We start from the raw sequence: 18,202 nt of genomic DNA, 5'->3' as shown, positions 1-18,202 counted from the left end.
TGTGTTCCACCAGCGTTCAAAGGGTTAAATGTGTTCCACCAGCGTGTTCTAACTGTGTGGGGGATGGGCTCACTGAGACAACACAGAGATCGCTGTTCCTGATCATCAGGAACAGCAGATCTCCATGTTGTCCCCTGTCAGAATGGGAATCCGCCTCATTTACATAGCCAGATCCCCGTTCTGCCTCTCTGTGGAGCAATCACAGCTGGCCAGCAGCCGTCGAGTCCGCTGGACCAGTGGGCGCACTCCTGCGGCACGATTCAGTCGCACGCACACGCCCACAGTATCTATTGCATTAAACGATGTACAGGTAGGACATTTTGCACAATAGAGCTGCCCTGTCCCGGTATATGTGCGGTGGGCAGTCTTAAACTGGTTACATTCTGCTCACAATTTACTATAGATGCAAATATGAAATTAAAATATTTAATATACATTTGAAGCCGTGTATAATGGTGAAATACAATAAAACTATGTTATCTGTAAGAGTTTTACTTCTTCTACAACCTCGATGGGTGCACGCAGATCAAATTGGAGAACATGGGCATTGCTAGGATTGTTAAAGATCTGGGGCACCCCAGAAGAGGGGAATGCCAAGTGGTGGATGTGGTCAAATTGTGTCAAAAGTGGGAGGGGCTTAAATGGATATGGTTTAATAAAATATGACCTTACATTCTGTATACACTAGTCTGAGCTGCTGGACGGATTCAGTAGTTATTTGGTGGTTTCGCGGCCTCTTCCCTCGTCTCAATGGCATCAGTCACTCCTTCCCTAGCCCCAATATGTCCTCCTCCTGAGGAGTCCCCTGAACTGTTGGAGCACAGTGTTGGATACATGCTCCAGGAGGATGCCCAGCGTTTTGAAGGCTCTGATGATGATACCCAGCTAGAGGAAGACAGTAACGTGAGCCCAGAGAGAGGGGATGGCCAAGAAGGACATCAATCTGGCAGTCATGTTCCACCAGCTGCAGCATACTGCCAGGTTTGCTCCAGTGATGAGGAGGGAGAGGATGATGAGGGCACTGACTCCACATGGGTGCCTGGTAGGATAGAAGAGGAGGAGGAGGAGGAAGCACATCTCCAACGAGGCAGGATGCCCTCCAGGGGCCAGGTTAAGGGCAGCACACCGACTGAATTACACCACAGAGCTCCGCCTGCGCATTATTCCAAAAGTTCTTTGGTGTGGGCCTTTTTTGAGACGAGTACATCAGATCACACCGCTGCTATTTGCAACATATGTCTCAAGCGTATCTCGCGTGGCCAAAACATCAGCCGCTTGGGCACCACATGCTTGACCAGACATATGTCGACCTGCCATGCAGTTCATTGGCAAGCTTACCTAAAAGACCCACACCAAAGAACAAAGCGGACCTCTCCTTGCTCCTCATCAGCTGGGATTTCCAACCTCACTATATCTTCAGTCCTCTCTGAAACCTGCACTGAGAGGAATGAAGGTGTAGAATTAGGTCTGTCACAGCCAATAACTTGCGGGCAATCTGCTAGTGGTACACCAACGTCCGATTGTACCATGCAAATTTCCTTTCCCCAGCTGCTGGACCATCGAAAGAAGTTCACTTCCAGCCATCCACATGCCCAGCGGTTGAATGCTAGCTTGGCTAAATTGATAGCACTTCAACTGCTGCCTTTTCAGTTGGTAGACTCGGCCCCCTTCCATGAGTTTGTGCAGTGTGCGGTTCCTCAGTGGCAGGTTCCCAAACACCACTTTTTCTCATGGAAGGCAATTTCGGCTCTCTACCGGCACATGGAAGGCAATGTACATGCCTCGCTGGACAGGGCGGTCAGCGGTAAGGTGCATATTACCGCTGACTCATGGTCCAGCAGGCATGGACAGGGATGTTACCTATCTTTCTTGGCACATTGGGTGACTCTTCTGGCAGCTGTAAAGGATGCAGGACAAGGTGCAGTAGTGTTGGAGGTTGTTCCGCCACCACGCCTCCAAAATTCTACTACTGGTTGTGACACACATCTCTCCTCCACCCTCTCCTCTTCTTCTTCCTCCATGGCCTCTTCCTGTGCTTTGTCCTCGGAACCAGCAGTGCTCTGTAGGCATTCAAGGGGCTACGCAAGTATGCAGGCAAAAAGATGCCATGCCGTGCTTGCGCTGGTGTGCTTGGGTGACAGGAGCCACACTGGGGCAGATAGATATTCTGCCAGCTCTGCAGGGGCAGGCTGAGAGGTGGTTGACGCCACACCAGCTTAAGCCAGGAATGGTGGTTGGTATGGTGGTGGAATGGTGGTGGCCAGGAAAACAGGGGGTTCCATTTAGTGAACATTGTTTTAGAGATGGGCTTTGTTAAACATCTATTCAAATTAGCAATGGTCATATAGAATATTTATAACTTCAGAAAGTGGGGTGGGATGATTTTAAGGTATTAAGAGCTTTGATGTCATTGTGAGGAAGTAAAAGAGAGCCGAGTCACTTGTTCCCAGTGGTGTGTCAATGATATTTTGCTGTGAGGTGGAGACTCAGTTAGAAGCTTGTAAATAAGGGAGATTCCTTTACAATGGGGATTGGAGTGATCACAGAATTTCCCCGGAGTAGAGGGATGATCTATATCCCCATCTGAGACAATGTTGAAATGAGCTTAAAGTGATTGCAAAGCTTATTTTTTTATTATTAAACTAACAAACAGGTTATACTTGCCTGCTCTGTGCAATAGTTTTGCACATAGCAGCCCCAATCCTCCTGTTCTCAGGTCTCATTATTACTCCTGGGTCCCCCCACCAAGTGCCTCCATAGCAAGTGACACACAGAGCGAGAATTGGCTCCACCCCTCACTCCTTCATCATTGGCTCTGATTGACAGCAGTGGGAGCCAATGGCTTGTTATATCTGACCAATGAGGAGCCGGTGCACATCACTGGATCAAGATCGGGCTCAGGTATGTGTTTGGGGGGTTTCGAGAGGGAGTTGCATGCTGGAGGTTTTTTACCAGTGCTTTTACAACCACTTTAAGTGAGCATAGATGAATAAGTTCCCAACTGATTTGATACCCACTTAGATCCACAGAGTAAATTAGATATTCAGGAAAGATTATGAGCTCCATGGATGAGAGAGGCAAGACTTTCAGCAGCATTTGTGGAATTTCTTTTGCTTTTTGAAATATGGCACGTTCTTACATGTGCAAAAGTAAAAAATTTGTTTAGTTTTGTTTCGTTTTAATTCGTTAATTCATTCATTTTGTTTAGTTATATTCGTTAACTTCCTTAAATTCGTTTTCGGATTTCGTTTCGTTTTCTACCGAATTCGAAAAATCGGCCACATTCAAAAAAATTTCAACCAAATTCAAAAATATTTCTACCGGATTCAAAATGATTTCAACATGATTCGATATTATTTCAACCGCATTCGAAATGATTTCAACATGATTTGACATTATTTCAACCGCATTCGAAAATATTTTGTGACCCGACTTTAGGGCCATGTATCTCGGGGTCACTTGGTGCTAGAAACTCCAAATTTGGATATGTTGTAGTGCTAGTAATATTGTGTTTGCATACCAAATTGCAATCGCAAAATGTCATTCTCTGCTGCAGAAAAGTGCTTGACATTTTATGACCCGAATTTGGGGCCACGTATCTCGGGATCCCTTAGTACTAGAAACTCTAAATTTGGTATGCAAACACAATAGTACTAGCACTTCAACATATCCAAATTTGTTTCTAGCACTAAGTGACCCCGAGATACATGGCCCTAAAGTCGGGTCACAAAATATTTTCGAATGCGGTTGAAATAATTTCGAATCATGTTGAAATCATTTCGAATGCGGTTGAAATAATTTCGAATCATGTTGAAATCATTTAGTACTTCGGCTCAAATACAATACAACACCCTTCTAATTCAGTTCTCAGGAAGGCACTGCCAGTAATCCATCCTCCAGCAAAAAATTAATTAGCTGATTGGACTATAAGATTTACTTTGAGCTGACCTTTTGTTTCATTAGATCTTTAAAGAATTACCGAATCATGTTGAATTCATTTGTTATATTTCTTTCGTATTCATTGTAATTCGTTTGTTATAATATGCAAAATTCGGCCGAATTTTGATTCGTTACGAAACGAATTGCGCAAGCCTAGTTCTTACCATGGCGTTAAAAGTTTCCAAGAAAGAGTGGTAGGTTTGCAACTGGAGAAGTAAGGCTCTCAGATGGAGCTTTGGATTTCTTGCAATGACAGTTTGGTTTGGAGCCAAGCAGTTTGGTGTGTAGTTCTCCACCATAGCTTAGTTTGGTTAAGAATGGTCATTTTGTAATAGGCTGAGAAGTCAGGAGCTCCCAATCCTGGGAATGATACTGAAGTACACATGAGTTATTCTGGGGGAATTTCCTATTCCATATGAATGAGATTAAGATGGTTTGAAGTTAATAGGGTGAGTTGGTAGAAGTGGAACAGGAATAGTTCGTAAAATGTATAAAATTTGAGGCAATAGGTACATTTTTTCAGGGCTATGTGCCCTGCCCAAGATGGTTGTGTAGCTCACCAACCTTGGGAAATACATTGAAGTTTTGAGATTAAGTTTGAAAGGTTAATAAGAAATGAAGGCAAGACTAATTGGACCTAGATTTTGTAGAGTGGAGTTAGAGACCCACGAGAAAGGAGTATTGGAGGCAATGCTACTTTTGGTAGTGTTCTCTAGGCAGATATGCAACATGAAGGATTTATTATAATTAATTTTTATAAAGAGCAACATTTCCAAAGAGATAAAGCATAGGTTGAAGCTCAGAGAGGAAGTGGATAGAATCTGTCATTGAGACGATTACATCACCAGCACAGAGACCAATTTCGTGGGTAGTGTTGGCCGCCGTTACACCGTCAATAAGCAGGTTAGAATGTATGACCTGTGCTAGCAGCTCTGTTACCAATGCAAAGACCAATGGAGATAAGGGACAACCTTGACGGGTTCCATTTGTAATACTGAAAGGGTCCAAAAGGATTCTGGAGGCCCATACCCTGGCACTAGCGGCAGAGTATAAACTCAATATAGATTGTAATATGGTGCCTGAAAATCCAAACTTAAGGAGGACACCTTCCAGGTATTTCCGGTGTACCCAGTTGAATACCTTCTATGCATCCAAAGATAGGAGCAAAGGTGGCTTTTGATGATGTTCAACCTACTGCAGTAACGTACTCCCATTGATGTGTTACAGTCTTTGGATTATTGAGGTTTTTTTCCCTCAACCCACTGCAGTAAGTCTATGAGCTGTCTGGTACAGTCTACCAGCTACAACACCCACCTGATACATATGAACTAGGTAGGGGATAGTAGAAGAGAGGTGGGTTGTCAGAAAGTTTGTGAAGAACTTTGTGTCTATATTTAACAAAGAGATGGGTCTGTAATTGGCTTGGTCATTTGCAGTTTACCAAGATATGTGTGTGAGTCTCTCAGGCGCTAAATCGGAATGAAGTCCTGTGCCCACCACGGTGAGTGCTGGCCAGAAAGGGAGTTCATCTATGCCCTAGGCAATGGTAAAGTGTGATAGGTGTCCCGGAGCTGCACATCAAGTCAAAACCTGCTGTACGATAGTGAATGTCAGTCTACGCCTGGACTCCCGCCAGGCCACGCCCCAATGTGTTTCACTCCGCCCACCAGAGATTACTCCTGGGGAGTCTCCAAGTGGAAGGAGGCAGTTAAATGCATCATTGGTCACCACTCAGTGAAAGAATGAATATCAGGTGTGCGAAGTGGTTGTGAAGGGCTGGTCATAGAGGTTGTGTGTTTAGGGAAGTGCAAACACAGAGCAACCATAGAAGATCTGGTTGCAAGGAAGTTTTAAATGGTCAGCCTCTTGCAAGGTGTACACTGTATGTAAAGAAACAACTGTGCAGGAGTTTGATGATAAGGTTAAAATGCAAATATTCTACCCCACCCCCTCCTCTCCCATTAGAAATCTTTAATAATGTATCTCTTAAAAAAACATTGTTTTTTTTTTAGTAGACAATCTACTTAAAAAGTTTTAGTCTATGCAGAAGTGTGAATAAATGAATTTAATAAATGTAATCCTTTCAGCGCTGTAACATTTTGAATGACAATTGCGCGGTCATGCAACGCTGTACCCAAACACATAGAGCTTTCTTTTGGTGGTATTTGATCATCTCTGCGGTTTTTATTTTTTGTGCTATAAATGAAAAAAAAGCGACAATTTTGAGAAAAAATACAATGGGGCTGATTTACTAAGATGAATGCGCTGCGCTGGTTCATACCTTCATTTGTGCGCCAGATAAATTATCAAGTGAGCATATGAACCGGCGCACGCATAAGCGCAACACATAATATGCCGACACAATTGATAATAGCGAAAATATCATTAACAGTCCATTCACACAGGGGCAACACAACTTCCAGCGCAACTTTGGGAGACAACTTGGACAGGACTTGAGTGTGAATCACAGCGTGACTTGGGGCAACTTACAACACAACTTTAAGTTGCCTCCAGGCCAGGCGACTTTAATTTAAAAAAAATTCACATTGAGTTCCCCTCCAAGAGCATACCAGGCCCTTCAGGTCTGGTATGGATATTAAGGGGAATCCAATGCCAAAAAAAAAAAATGGCGTGGTGGTCCCCCTCAAAATCCATACCAGACCCTTCAGGTCTGGCATGGATATTAAGGGGACCCCGCGTCAAAAAAAAATGGCGTGGGGGTCCCCCTCAAAATCTATACCAGACCCTTATCCAAGCACGCAACCTGGCAGGCCGTAGGAAAAGAGGGGAAACAAGAGAGAGCCCCCCCTCCTGAACCGTACCAGGCCACATGCCCACAACATTGGAAGGATGCTTTGAGACCCCCCCCAAAGCCCCTTGTCCCCATGTTGTTGAGGACAAGGGCCTCATCCCCACAACCCTGGCCAGTGGTTGTGGGGGTCTGCGGGTGGGGGGCTTTTCGGAATCTGGAAGCCCCCTTTAACGAGGGGACCCCCAGATCCCGGCCTCCCCCTGTGTGAAATGGTAAAGTACCCCTACCATTTCACCAAAAAATTGACGAAAGTGTTAAAAATGACAATAGACGGTCTTTGACAATTCCTTTATTTAAGTCTTCTTTCATCTTCTTTCTTCTGGTCTTCTTCCTTCTTCCTTTCTTCATGCTTCAGTTTCTTCATCTTCTTCCTCCATCTTCTTCTTCCTCTGATCCGCTTCTTCTTGCTCCGGGGTTCCTCCACGGCGTCTCTTCTTCATTCTTGAGCAGCTCCGCGGAATGGGAGGCTCTCGCTGTGTGACGCTTCTCTTCTTCTGACCGGACCCAATGACCCCACCCCCTCTGACACACGGTTCCATATCCTCCGTTATATAAGACCTGTCAGAAGAAGAGAAGCGTCACGCAGCGGGAGCCTCCCATTCCGCGGAGCTGCCCGAGAATGAAGAAGAGATGCCGTGGAGGAAGATGCCGGACAAGAACACCGGAGCAAGAAGAAGCGGATCGGAGGAAGAAGAAGATGGAGGAAGAAGATGAAGAAACCGAAGGATGAAAAAAGGAAGAAGACAAAGGAGAAAATGGACGATAACACCCCAATATGGGGTCAGAGGGCGCTGATCACCCCTGGTATATTGAAAAACAAAAAAAGAAAAAGATATCCCCGAATGGGGTTTTTTGCCAGCGTATATTACCTGTAAAGGCTTAATGGGTATGTATGTGTAAATAATGACGTATGACAATTTATTGAAAGTAACAAATGTTTATTAATAAAAAATGAGGATTAAACAGGTGACACAGTGGTCAGGGACTGAGCTCAACTATGTGAATAAAAATATAAAGCATATTGCATATGTGGACAAAAATACACTTATAATACTTAAACTATAATATAGCTCAAGGTACAATAAAAATAGATAATGTGGACCCTTTACGCGTTTCGACCCGCTCGGGGGTCTTCTTCAGAAGGTTTTTATCTATTATAGAGAAGGGGGAGACAAATATAAATATATATATATATACCTATACATGATGCACTGTACTAGACTAGAAACAATCTGCTGTAGGCAGAATGTACATCAAACATTGCATGGCTACATAATTGGCAATCAAATAGTATATATTATACAATAAATACCTATATCATTCACATAGGAAATCCTCTTTAAAAGACAGAACTGAAATCCGCCATTTCTCCCGTATCCTTCACAGATGCGCCAGACTTGTGTAGTTGGAAAAAGGTCGCTGGCTCCACCCAAAAGGGAGAGCAAGGAAACTAGGTCCGAGGGGTGAATGGCTTACAGGGGATCACATCATATTACTACCTCCAATCAAAGATAATGGAGGAGAATATGGGTATAAGTAGCCACAGGTGAGAGGGGGGATTTGACCTACAATAAAAAGGAAAAAGAAATATAAAATATATATGTGTATAAAAAACCCCCATGTGGGAACTATCGCCTCTGTATGGGGAGATAGGGAGTATACCCATATACGATATCCAGAGTACATGGGTATAAAGATAGTACCCTATATCAAATAATAGGATCTATACAAAATTAAAGTGTAGATAAGTGCTGGGAAATAAGGGTTAAAAGTACCCAGAAAGAAACCAGCAAATAAGAAACACCAAGTGGGGGAGAGAGTGAACTGATAGAAGTGAAAAGAAAGATGTAAACGCACCGTGTGCGGGATCAAACGTAATACAACGTGACTGTGGTAAGGAGAGAAAAAGAATAATAATGTGAAAATGCACGTGAAGTGCTACACAGTGTAATGTGCCACAACTAAACATGAGTGATACTGAGATTAGGCTGTATGTATATACTAGACATGTGCATTCGTTTTCGTCCGAATGCATTTTCGTCCGAATTTCAGCTATTTTCGTTTTCGTTTTGACAAACGATAACGAAAGCACAAAATCCGAAAAAACGAAAGATCCGACATAAATAAATGCTTTATTTTCATTTTCATTGTTACAACAGTTCGATATAGAATAGGAGATTCGACATGACTCTGACAACAATCTGTGTCTATAGAACCTGTGGTCGAATGTGCCTAACCTTACCTCTATTAGTCCAAGATTATATAGAGAAAATATTCGACAGAGAAAAGATTTGACGGAGAGAAAAGATTCTGCAAGTTACTGTCCTAAAAAGTGTTTGGGGACCCGGGTCCTGCCCCAGGGGACATGGATCAATGCAAAAAAAAGTTTTAAAAACGTCCGTTTTTTCGGGAGCAGTGATTTTAATAATGATTAAAGTGAAACAATAAAAGTGTAATATTCCTTTAAATTTCGTAGAGGGGGGTTGTCTATAGTATGCCTGTGAAGGGGCGCATGTTTTTGGGGCTTAGAACTGTCGCTGCACAAAGTGTCATTTATGCAGGAAAAAAAGTCCTTTAAAATCACTCGCAGCTATTATGAATTGTCGGCTCCCGTAATACAGAGAACACTCATTGAAAGTCATTGATAAAAAAATAAATAAATAAATAAATAAAAAAGCGTGGGGGTCCCCCAAATTCAATTACCAGGCCCTTCAGGTCTGGTATGGATATTAAGGGGAACCCTGCCTCAAATTTAAGAAAAAATTTGACGTGGGGTTCCCCCTAAATATCCATAACCAGACCCTTCAGGTCTGGTATGGATATTAAGGGGAACCCCGCGTCAAATTTAAAAAAAAATTGACGTGGGGTTCCCCCTAAAAATCCATACCAGACCCTTTATCCGAGCACGCAACCTGGCAGGCCGCAGGAAAAGAGGGGGGGACGAGAGAGCGGCCCCCCTCCCTCCTGAACCGTACCAGGCCACATGCCCTCAACATTGGGAGGATGCTTTGGGGGTCTGTGACCCCTCAAAGCACCTTGTCCCCATGTTGATGAGGACAAGGGCCTCATCTCCACAACCCTGGCCGGTGGTTGTGGAGGTCTGCGGGCGGGGGGCTTATCAGAATCTGGAAGCCCCCTTTAACAAGGGGACCCCCAGATCCCGGCCCCCCCCTGTTTGAAACGGTAAGGGGGTACAAAAGTACCCCTACCATTTCACAAAGAAAGTGTAAAAAAATGGTTAAATAAAACAAACACACTTTTGAAAAATTCCTTTATTAAAAATAAAAAAATAAAAAAAAGATTCCAGCGGCGGTAATCCACTCTTGCTATCCAGCGACGGACGGTCATCTCTCCAGCGATGTCTCATCTCTCCAGCGCAGCGAATCCTTAGTTCTTCTGTCTCCGCAGAGGAGACAATGCAAGGATTCCGGCTGCCTGACGTTTCTTATATACGGTGGGCGGGGCCACCCGTCACCTGACCCCGCCCCCCTCTGACGCAAGGGGAAACCCGGGGTTCCCCGTGACGTATGGGTGACCCCGCCCCCCTCTGATGTAACACAGGCAGGTTTCCGTTACATCAGAGGGGGGCGGGGTCACCCATACGTCACGGGGAACCCCGGGTTTCCCCTTGCGTCAGAGGGGGGCGGGGTCAGGTGACGGGTGGCCCCGCCCACCGTATATAAGAAACGTCAGGCAGCCGGAATCCTTGCATTGTCTCCTCTGCGGAGACAGAAGAACGAAGGATTCGCTGCGCTGGAGAGATGAGACATCACTGGAGAGATGACCGTCCGTCGCTGGATAGCAAGAGTGGATTACCGCCGCTGGAATCTTTTTTTTATTTTTTTATTTTTTTTAAAGGAATTTTTCAAAAGTGTGTTTGTTTTATTTAAACATTTTTTACACTTTCTTTGTGAAATGGTAGGGGTACTTTTGTACCCCCTTACCGTTTCAAACAGGGGGGGGGCCGGGATCTGGGGGTCCCCTTGTTAAAGGGGGCTTCCAGATTCTGATAAGCCCCCCGCCCACAGACCTCCACAACCACCGGCCAGGGTTGTGGAGATGAGGCCCTTGTCCTCATCAACATGGGGACAAGGTGCTTTGAGGGGTCACAGACCCCCAAAGCATCCTCCCAATGTTGAGGGCATGTGGCCTGGTACGGTTCAGGAGGGAGGGGGGGCCGCTTTCTCGTCCCCCCCTCTTTTCCTGCGGCCTGCCAGGTTGCGTGCTCGGATAAAGGGTCTGGTATGGATTTTTAGGGGGACCACCACGTCAATTTTTTTTTAAATTTGACGCGGGGTTCCCCTTAATATCCATACCAGACCTGAAGGGTCTGGTTATGGATATTTAGGGGGAACCCCACGTCAAATTTTTTCTTAAATTTGAGGCAGGGTTCCCCTTAATATCCATACCAGACCTGAAGGGCCTGGTAATTGAATTTGGGGGACCCCCACGCTTTTTTATTTATTTATTTATTTATTTTTTTATCAATGACTTTCAATGAGTGTTCTCTGTATTACGGAGCCGACAATTCATAATAGCTGCGAGTGATTTTAAAGGACTTTTTTTCCTGCATAAATGACACTTTGTGCAGGGACAGTTCTAAGCCCCAGAAACATGCGCCCCTTCACATGCATACTATAGACAACCCCCCCTACGAAATTTAAAGGAATATTACACTTTTATTGTTTCACTTTAATCATTATTAAAATCACTGCTCCCGAAAAAACGGCCGTTTTTAAAACTTTTTTTTGCATTGATACATGTCCCCTGGGGCAGGACCCGGGTCCCCAAACACTTTTTAGGACAGTAACTTGCAAATTAGCCTTTAAAATTAGCACTTTAGATTTTGAACGTTGGAGTCCCTTAGACTTTAATAGGGTTCTAAAGTATGCTATATAGTATATATACTAGCTCCGTCGAATCTTCTTTATACATTCGACAGACACCATAAGCCTTCAAAGACAGATTCGACCGTAATTCATGTGGATTTTCGGACGAATTCAATTTTTGAACGAAAAACGAAATAAATAGAAACAAATTTCGGGAGTAACTAAATAAATTAAGTTTTCGGACGAAAACGAAATTCCGAAACAAAATATTTTACTCTGCACATGTCTAGTATATGCCTGTACGTAATTTCAAGTGGGTACACGTTAAAATCACGAAGCCCAGGAGGGGCAAAAACATTTCATAAAGAATATATATATATAAATATATGCTTTACATATATTTATGATGTGTCTGATCAATGTCTGACCTCTGAGATGTCTGATCAATTTCTTTATACTTATACTTGTTCCGTGCTTGAGGGATATGCGCGTGCACATGTGTGACATGATTAACGGAATATAGAGTATATATTGTACTATTCTATATTTGGTCTGCCATGTTCTATGTAATAACCAGTGAATTTCCTCTTCTCATGTATACCCGAATTACCTGTAAAGCATATATTTATATATATATATTCTTTATGAAATGTTTTTGCTGCCTTTTTGCTTAATGGTATCTATTCTTTATTTGTGATATGCGGTATTTGTTCCATATATTTTATGACGGAAAGTCCGGGTGCATTCTCATTTTCCTACACTAGATGGCGCCATTTGTTGTCACTTGCGGTTTATGTCGCTGAACATAGGGCGGACCCTTCGGGCATGGCTTCACGACCAGAAGAGGGGGGCAGCATTGGTGCGCACATGCCTCCCCCCGTTCTATCCCGGGATATGTGCGGGTAGGTACCACCCGTTACCCCGGGACAACACATCTGGTCGGCGGCGTTCCGGAACGGTACCGGACTCGGGACCTCGCTGCGCACGCGCGTCATACGCGTGCGACGCGACGTGCTGACGTCACGCCGGTGCGACGTTACCGTGCACCTCCCGCCATGTTGGGAAGGTCATTTCCGGAACGCCGAGGGGACCACATCCGGTCGGCCAATATGGCGACCAATAAGGTCATGGCGCGATAGGTGAAGATTGTTAAGGGGGATTGACCTCATTTAAGGAGCTAAACTACACATGGGGTATTTATACCCCACCCTCCCACACTGCCACTTCACTTTCTTTATTGCAAGACAGCACCTGCACGGTTTTTATACGCTAGGGTAAGTTACTGAACCATCTCACTTATGCTTTACTATAATTGCTTCATTGCTTTACATATAACTCTGTTTGTAGCAGTTTAATATTATTATTTTTCACTCACTTGCAGATACAAAACCCCTTCTGTCCTATGGTAACATAGGAATGTAAGGGGCTCCACTGCTAAGCTCACCGTTTTTTATTATCCTTTCACCATTGTCATCATACTGCCCCTCCTGGGCTTCGTGATTTTAACGTGTACCCACTTGAAATTACGTACAGGTATATACATACAGCCTAATCTCAGTATCACTCATGTTTAGTTGTGGCACATTACACTGTGTAGCACTTCACGTGCATTTTCACATTATTATTCTTTTTCTCTCCTTACCACAGTCACGTTGTATTACGTTTGATCCCGCACACGGTGCGTTTACATCTTTCTTTTCACTTCTATCAGTTCACTCTCTCCCCCACTTGGTGTTTCTTGTTTGCTGGTTTCTTTCTGGGTACTTTTAACCCTTATTTCCCAGCACTTATCTACACTTTAATTTTGTATAGTACCCTATATCAAATAATAGGATCTATCTTTATACCCATGTACTCTGGATATCGTATATGGGTATACTCCCTATCTCCCCATACAGAGGCGATAGTTCCCACATGGGGGTTTTTTATACACATATATATTTTATATTTCTTTTTCCTTTTTATTGTAGGTCAAATCCCCCCTCTCACCTGTGGCTACTTATACCCATATTCTCCTCCATTATCTTTGATTGGAGGTAGTAATATGATGTGATCCCCTGTAAGCCATTCACCCCTCGGACCTAGTTTCCTTGCTCTCCCTTTTGGGTGGAGCCAGCGACCTTTTTCCAACTACACAAGTCTGGCGCATCTGTGAAGGATACGGGAGAAATGGCGGATTTCAGTTCTGTCTTTTAAAGAGGATTTCCTATGTGAATGATATAGGTATTTATTGTATAATATATACTATTTGATTGCCAATTATGTAGCCATGCAATGTTTGATGTACATTCTGCCTACAGCAGATTGTTTCTAGTCTAGTACAGTGCATCATGTATAGGTATATATATATATTTATATTTGTCTCCCCCTTCTCTATAATAGATAAAAACCTTCTGAAGAAGACCCCCGAGCGGGTCAAAACGCGTAAAGGGTCCACATTATCTATTTTTATTGTACCTTGAGCTATATTATAGTTTAAGTATTATAAGTGTATTTTTGTCCACATATGCAATATGCTATATATTTTTATTCACATAGTTGAGCTCAGTCCCTGACCACTGTGTCACCTGTTTAATCCTCATTTTTTATTAATAAACATTTGTTACTTTCAATAAATTGTCATACGTCATTATTTACACATACATACCCATTAAGCCTTTACAGGTAATATACGCTGGCAAAAAACCCCATTCGGGGATATCTTTTTCTTTTTTTGTTTTTGAAGAAAGGAAGAAGACCAGAAGAAAGAAGATGAAAGAAGACTTTAATAAAGGACTTGTCAAAGACCGTCTCCTGTCATTTTTAACAATTTTGTCACTTTTTTGGTGAAATGGTAGGGGTTCTTTTGTACCCCCTTACCGTTTCACACGGGGGGAGGCTGGGATCTGGGGGTCCCCTTGTTAAAGGGAGTTTCCAGATTCCGATAAGCCCCCCGCCCGCAGACCCCCACAACCACCAGCCAGGGTTGTGGGGATGAGGCCCTTGTCCTCATCAACATGGGGACAAGGTGCTTTGGGGGGGACCCCAAAGCATCCTCCCAGTGTTGAGGGCATGTGGCCTGGTACGGTTCAGGAGGGGGGCGCTCTCTTGTTCCCCCCTCTTTTCCTGCGGCCTGCCAGGTTGCGTGCTCAGATAAGGGTCTGGTATGGATATTGAGGGGGACCCCCACACCATTTTTTTTTTTTTGGAGTGGGGTTCCTCATAATAGCCATACCAGACCTGAAGGGCCTGGTATGGAATTTCGGGGGAACCACCACGCATTTTTTTTTCTTCATTTTTTTTTTCTTAATGCTAACATAAAAAAAAACCCCATAGAAGTGATCCAACGCAAAAAAAAAAAAAGTAAAGTTGAGAGGTGCGCCTGATAAAGTTATGCAAATTAACCTACGTAACTTGACATTTACTAAGATTTTGCCGGCGCAGTGAACCAGAGCACTTGAACGGGCGCAAATGCCGCTTGCACATGCATAAAATTATCTCACGCGGTCCCGAGTGTATTTGCAGGCGCAGCAGGCTTGCTCAGAGAAAGTTAATATTCCGTTCCATTTTGGACATATTTGTAACCAGGACAGTCATAACTATACTTCCTCACATCCCCCTCATAATATTGGCACTTCCAGCTTCTTTTAATTCTGAGTTGAAGATGCCGTGCGCCAGGTCTATAGCGGCGCACAGATCGCGGCCCCCCCTGCGCCGGCATGCTCATAGTAAATCAGGAATTGCGCTGTGTTACAGGAGCAAATTTGTGAATACAAAAATGGCGGTTGCGCGACAGCGTACGCCACTACTCATAGCGCAAATGCTTTGTAAATCAGCCCCAATATTTTTTACTTTTTGCTTTAATAAATATCCTAACTTTATTTAAAAAAACAAACAAACAAATGTATTCATCAGTTTAGGCCGATATGTATTCTTCTACATATTTTTGGTAAAAAAAAATCCCAATAAGCGATTATTATTTGGTTTGTGCAAAAGTTATAGCTCTACAAAATAGGTTCAATTATTAAATCAGGGTTAATACGCTGGCCCAAGCCACTTTTTACTGCACATTCAGTTGAACTGTTTTTAGAGAATATTCATTCATTTGGATGTTGGATGCTTTTACTTTAATAAATTCCATCATTTGGATTTATGCTATGTGGAGGTTTTTTCTCCCTCTTATGCCTTGAAATTATTACCACTATCTGGAGGAAACGTAGCCGGTGAGTCGTGCCCTCAATCTCTTGGTCTCTTGGTGGTCAGCACATGGGAAGATGGAGTGCCCCGCCCCAGGAGGCTTATCCATTTCCATGATAATTTCACGTTTTGGATTCCTCACTAACCTGTAGAGGAAGGAACCGAATGCTTCTGGCACTGGCAGGGAAGGAGTTGACACTAGGGCGATCAAGGGGTTAACTGTGTTCCTTCAGTGTGTTTTCAAACTGTGGGGAGGGGGTGGGACTGACTAGGGGAGGAGACCGATGGGTGTTCCTATATACTAGGAACACATAATCTGTCTCCTCTCCCCTGACAGGACATAGACTCAAATCCACGTTGCTGCTCTGTCACCAGCGATCGCGTGTGCCAGGAAGACATCACGGCCACCGGGCACACGCATCAGCTCCTCTGTGATGCAGTGGGCACCCCCTATGCCAGCGGAAAGCCAAGGACATCATATAATGCCCGCCCGGGATGAGAGAGCCCCTGTACGGACGTCATATGACAATACGTGGGATGGGAAGTGGTTAAAGGGGATGTAAAGGTTATTTTTTTTAAATAACAAACATATCATACTTACCTCCAACGTGTAGTTCGTTTTGCACAGAGTGGCCCTGATCCTCCTCTTCTGGGGTCCCTCTGTGGCTGTCTCGGCTCCTCCCCACAAGAGCTAAGCCCCCTCTGGGAAGCGTTCTCCCAAGGGGGGTAGCTTGCGTGTGTGCTCCCGTGTGATACTATGGCTATGTATGGCCCCACCCCCAGCGTGCCGCATCATTGATTTGATTGACAGCAGCGGGAGCCAATGGCTGCGCTGCTATCAATCATCCAATGAAGAGCCCACAAGATCAACGTGGGATCGCACCCACAGAGATTCGGGGCTCGGGTTAGTAAAACGGGGGCTCAGGGGGCCGGAGAGTGCAAGGTGTTTTTTCACCTTAGTGCATAGCATGCATTAAGGTGAAAAAACACAAAGTTTTACAACCCCTTTAAGGGAAACTCTGGCAAGACACTCTGGGGTTGATTTACTAAAGGAAAATAGACTGTGCACTTCGCATATAAATGAGGTAAACCTTCACTTTGAAAAGAACACCCAATCAAGTGCAAGGAAAATTTAAAAGACAGCATTTTTGCTTGCATGCGATTGGGTATTCTTTGCAATGTGATGCCTTACTTCATCTAGTAAGCTCTGGAGCAACTGCTCGTGCATGGTGCAACTGCACTTTGCAAAGTGCAAAGTCCATTTGCCTTTAGTAAATCAACCCCAATGTTCTTCAGAATAATGTAATAATGAATAAACAAAAAAAATAAAAAATAGGAACAGAAATTAAGAGTCAAGCCCCATACACACTATCAGCTTATCTGCTGACTTTTTCCTTCAGATTTACCAAAACCATATAATATGAGGACAAACCTTAGAAGTTTCAATGTGTATGCAATCAGGCAGGCCCTTCTACTACATGGTTTTGGTAAATCTGAAGGAAAAACTCAGCAGATAATCTGATAGTGTGTATGGGGCTTAAGAAAACAAAAAATAATGAAAACAGGGTGGCACAGTGGTGTAGTTGGCAGCATGATGGTGTAGTGGGTGGCACAGTGGTGAAGTGGACAGCACGGTGGTGTAGTGAGTAGCACGGTGGTGAAGTGGGCGGCACGGTGGTGAAGTGGGCGACACTGTGGTGTAGGGGGTAGCACTCTTACACTAGCGGTAAAAAGAGGGTCAAATCCCAACCACGACTCTACCTGCCTGGAGTTTGCATGTTCTCCCTGTGCCCGTGTGGGTTTCCTCCACGTGCTCTGGTTTCCTCCCACACTCCAAAAAGTCATGTAGGTAGTTTAATTGGCTTCTGTCCAAAATTGGACCTAGTATATGAATGGGGACCTTGGATTGTGGGCTCCTTGAGGGTAGGGACTGATGACTGGTGAGTGTGCGATGTACAGGGATAGGGACAATTGTAGACACTCACTCAGGTTGAACTGGATGGACTAGTGTCTTTATTCAAGGTTAATTGGCTTCTGTCTAAATCGGCCCTAGTATATGCATGTGAGTTAGGGACTTTAGATTGTAAGCTCCTTGAGGCTAGGGACCGATGTGAATGTACATGTAAAGCGAAAGCTCTATATAAGTACCATAAATAATAATAATGAGAATAAAAATATATGATTAAAGGTTTAGCACTGTGAAACACTTTTTGGGAGATAAATTGTTTATTTTACAGTATATACAAATTTATAGATCAGATCAAAATGAGGGACAAATGAGGAGGAAGGAGGGACAAGGGGACTTTGTTCCAAATCAGGTACAGTCCCTCCAAATCCGAGACAGATTATTGCTGTAACTTTAATGACTGTAATCTTTGTACTTTTGACATCAGGCAATAAGGAAGAACCATAAGATAATTGCTGTAAATACTCTCTTAGTTGAAAA

At 43.8% G+C, this 18,202-nt stretch overlaps 1 protein-coding gene across 6 annotated transcripts in view; it reads left to right on the top strand.

Moving 5' to 3' along the window:
• The window catches only part of CUNH13orf46 (chromosome unknown C13orf46 homolog), a 91,129-nt gene that overhangs the window by 40,974 nt on the left and 31,953 nt on the right, over nt 1-18,202 (top strand). The gene's annotated exons all lie outside the window — the stretch shown is intronic.

This window comes from Lithobates pipiens, unplaced genomic scaffold (assembly GCF_037356315.1).
Source record: "Lithobates pipiens isolate NorthernLeopardFrog02 unplaced genomic scaffold, aLitPip1_a1.2 Scaffold_22, whole genome shotgun sequence".
Classification (NCBI taxonomy): domain Eukaryota; kingdom Metazoa; phylum Chordata; class Amphibia; order Anura; family Ranidae; genus Lithobates; species Lithobates pipiens.
Note: the sequence above shows the minus strand (reverse complement) of the source record. Positions and strands in the feature narration are given on the sequence as shown.